This window comes from Mycteria americana, chromosome 7 (genome assembly GCF_035582795.1).
Source record: "Mycteria americana isolate JAX WOST 10 ecotype Jacksonville Zoo and Gardens chromosome 7, USCA_MyAme_1.0, whole genome shotgun sequence".
Taxonomy (NCBI): Eukaryota; Metazoa; Chordata; class Aves; order Ciconiiformes; family Ciconiidae; genus Mycteria; species Mycteria americana.
Genome location: NC_134371.1, coordinates 29,985,202 through 29,989,619, shown reverse-complemented (window position 1 = coordinate 29,989,619; position 4,418 = coordinate 29,985,202).

Here is a 4,418-nt window from a genome sequence, read left to right as displayed (position 1 = left end):
TTTGCAGTTGTATTTTACTGTAGAACATGACAGCAGAGCTGCCTCCTTCTCATATACCAAGAGCATTAGTCCTTGTGTGAGGCTATGTTGGATCTGTTGGGAATTTGATCATGGAGTCCCATCAGCAAGGAGGAGAACAAGAGGACTGGTGCTAGTGTCCCTGAAGGACTTGGAGAAGAAAGAGTGCCCTCCAGGAAAAGGTAAAAAGCAGTGGCTATGTAGAAGGATGAGCTTGAAAAGAACTATCCAGAGATCTGGGAGTTTTGGGAGGGATGGAGGACTTCAGTATGTCAAAGGCAAGGGAAAAATGGAAAACATCAGGAGATGTCCTTGGACATGGCCAGCACCACTCCATGCTGTTAGCAAGGTGCAAACACTCATTTTTTTGTCTCTTTTGCAGCAATTTCCATGCAGCAGATGCTGTATCTGGTTCCTCTGTTCATACCCAGCCACAGCTGGATGCTGCTGAGAGCAGACATCCTTCCCTGCACAAGCACCTCAAACTCCAGGAGCTTCCTGCAAGTGTAAAATCTTTGCTTCCCCCAGGGAGGAGAGGCTGGCCAGCCTTGACAGGTCTGTCCTACAAAAACTGCAGTGCCCGTGTCCACACCACAGCTCTTCTAGGTGAGGAAGGGATTAAAAACTCAGGACTTTTTACTGCTTGTCCCTGCAGGGGTCATCAAAGCAACATGGAAATCGCAGGTGGCTGCCCAGAGAACAGGCACAATAAAGTATTTCCTGATCAGAGCTACTTTTTATAGGTAAAAAGCCCCTGAGAGATTTGCATTTTCTATCCGCAGTTGCGAGGGAGGAATCTATTGACATGTCCAAAATGTTTTCAGGGCAAGGAAAATAATTTGCAGCCCTTGGAAGCCTGCAAAGGAGCTGAAGAAGTTCACAAGAACCCTCACTTTGCCCCTCTGCTTTTCCACCAGCATATGCTGGTCTGTTCTGGTCTGGCTCCTTTGCCACCGACCTCTTCACCCCAAGAAGGACGGACTTTTGAAGTCAAATCCCCACAGAAAGGCATTGAGGTCTGAGTTGTGCTGGTTCCACCAGCTTCTTGATCTGGTCCCTGGAGCTTTCATGTGTGTGAGTGAGTGTGTGACACCTTCAACTACAGATGAAAAGCTGATGCTCTGTCCCTACAAGCTACTCTGTTGCACGCATAAACCTACACAAAAGGTAGGAGTCTGCCGCTTCTCCCTTTGGCCAGAAGGGCTCGGGGCTTGAAGCTTTCTTATGAGTTGCTCCTTTTGGAGACCCAGTCCCTGCTGATAGATTTATTTATTTATTTATTTATTTACTTACTTACTTATTTTTGCTGCTTTTGCATGCAGTGCTGCTGCATTGGGGGGGTTCATGGCTCAAGGTGTTTAAATGGGGAGCATTTACTTAGAGTAACAGCTATAGGTCAGGCTCCTGCTGTGGCTCCCAAGCTCTCTGCTTGGTTCTGCTGCAGCTCAGCTGGCATTGAGGCTGTAGATAAGCCACATTCCCATCATTTCTTGCCTTCAGGACAGTGTTGACACAGAAGCTTGAACATTGGCCAAGTCACTGTTGTCTTCTCCTAGACGAACAAAGCCCCACTGTACAATACTGTCTGAGGTTTATGCTTGATTACCATATACAGCCACAATAATTAAACTAATTCGGATGTCAGTGCCCTCTGAGACACTGTGGATTAGTTGAGGAGTGATGAGGCAAGTCACGGAAGGTGTGTGAACCTTCGTCCTCTGCAGCTGAACCGTGGACACCTGCCTGCAAGCCCTCACAGGTGCTGAGGCAGAGAGGGAGACACACAATGCAGCACTGTAATCCTGCTAAGGCAGCAGGTCAGGGTGGAAGGGAGGTTGTGGCATTGCTGGTGGGGAGTTGCGCCCCATGCAGAGCCAGCTCCAGCCATTGTGTTTGAGCAAGGGCTATGCAAACAGCACTATGTGCCAGGCCGAGGCTGCTGTTGCCATTTCTTGTTGGCAGCATTGGGTCAGAGTTTCAGAGGGACAGATTTGGGTCCAGAGTCTATGTGTGAGGAGAGCTGTGACTCATCAGACATGCAAATAGGGTCTGGGGACTGAGAGCCCCATGCTGTGGTCTCAAGTTGAGAGCCACAGTGGGTGGTCAGTGTAGGCTGGTGGGGCAGGAGGAGAAGAGAAGGTTGAGGTGGATGCAGCAGCCCTGGCGATGTGGTGAGGAAGAGCACAACCAGCAGCTTGAGCACAGGCACTCTGCCCCTCCACCATCTCCTTGGCTGCCTTCATTCCTTCCTCCTGCCCTGATGTCTCTGATGTCCTTTCTCATCTTGCTCCTGGGCCTGGAGAGCTCGCTCTCTTCCCATGGGGTCTGAGGGCACGTTTGTCCCAGAGGGACCAAGTACACAATTGCTGCACAAACACAGTCCTGCAGAAAGCCAAGAAGCTGAAGAAGGTGGGGATGGAGTCCCTCATGTGCTGTGGGTTTGGACATGGGTGTTTTACCAAGTCCCGTTGGTGGACTCTCCTGCATCCAGCAGAGCAAGGGCACTCCTGGTTGCACTTCTGAAGACTGATGATGGTAGTTCAATGAGGGGAACGGGGTGCACTGTGGCTGCATGTGAAGGTAAACCCCCCCTGACATGCAACAGTTGCATAAGTGGTCCAAATACCAGTTCTTTGCAGATGTTAAAACAACCCGTCCTCCAAAAATCCTGGCCGAGGCTGCAGCAGCCAGGGCTGGGGTAGGTGTGTTTGCTGAGCAAGCAGCTGCTGTTTGCACAGAGGGGGTTCATTAGGCTACAGTTTGGTTGAACTTTGTTCTGGGGATCACGTATTACAACTTGTGCCCCCCCTCACCTCTGCTGCCTTGGCTTTGGATCCCTTTCTCTGCCATGGCCCAAGGGAATGACCTTCCTCTGGGCTGTTTATATCTATCTTTGCTGCTTTATGGTTCTTCCTCACACTTATCCTCTGTATCTTCTGCAATATGCTGCCCCAGGGCAGCTGGCAGGACACCTTGGAGGGGCTCCTGTCCCACCAGACATGAAGCTGGGTAGGGCTGACGCATTCTTTGGTGCCTCTCCCTGGGATGCTGTAAGGAGGCGAGAGCTGATATTTAGGAAAACAACTAATTCTCTGCGAAACAAGGCTGAGGGAAATGCAGATGCCATGCAACGTTGATCGAAGCAAGAAGCATGCAGGCATAGGGGTACATATGACCACTATTAGTGCTGGTTGTGCAGCAGAACAGGCTCTAGACATCTTTCCCCTGTCGGAGAGAAGATCTATATTGAAGGTAGTCCAAGGGAGACACTCACCCAGTGAGGCTCAGCAGTTCAACCAGCTGGGAAGCAGGGAAGAATGGAATAGAAACTGCTGCAAACAGTCTAGTGGGACACCACATCCCAGGAGGAGCCATCCCTTCTTCACATCTGTTGAGGCCATCTTCAAAAAGGCAATTTCTGAATAAGGAGAATGCAGGTCCAAGTTGAGAAGAAGTTAAGAGATGAGGAACTGAGCCCCAGGAGAGAGAGACTAGAGCACTTCAGGCTGTTTGGCATTGAAAGGAGAAAAGGGGGAAGCCATAGACGTACGTACAGCTTAAAGTGGCCTAGGACAAATTACAGACATGAGGTCAGATCACAAGCAATGGAAGAGCTCTGCTGGTGTCTGTGTAGCTGCAGTGGTTTCCACCAGCCTTGGAGAGTCTGAAGACCATCTCTGGAGAGTCGTCTGTGTGCTCCCATGCATGGCAGCTCCAGGGAGGGATTGGCATGATGCCCCTCCACAACAGCCCCTGTGCCCGAGGGAATGGATATTAGTGTTCAGAGACCTTTGGGCCATTGTTCTTCTGTTGGTGCAGGATGTATCTCTTTCCAGATGCTCCTCAGCCAGTCTGGGAGCATTATTTTCCTTTGAACAGACCAACACCAGGAGATAGTGGATAAGGCCTTTCTCCATCTTTAAATTGCTCCTTAACCTTGGCTAATCTTACAGATCATGATCTTATAGATCTCTCCTGCTTTCCCTTTCACCATCAAAGTCTCTGAGTAAGAGATGCATGAACATGAGAGTTTGATAACTGTGAACTGGGTAAGGGCTGAGTTAAAGAAAAAAAAAAAGAAAAGTGGGATTTTTCCTCAAACTGGGAGGCCATCTTGCCATGTGTTAGAGCTCAAAAAGCAGTCCCAGGTCAAGCTGTACGAGCACAAAGAGCTGCTGTTCCTGGAGAGGAGGGCTATGTCTTGTGCCCAAGATGGTGGAGTTTGCTTCTTGGCTCAGCACCCTGCTGCTGAAGATTGCAGATGCAGGAAAGGGAGTTTAGCAGACTCAGCACCCTGCTGAAAACCTTCAGATGTTACGTCCAAGGTTTGGGTTGGGATACTGCTCCCTGGCTTGTCCCCTCAAGCCAAGACCCTGCATGCTAGCAGTGCATGAGCTGGG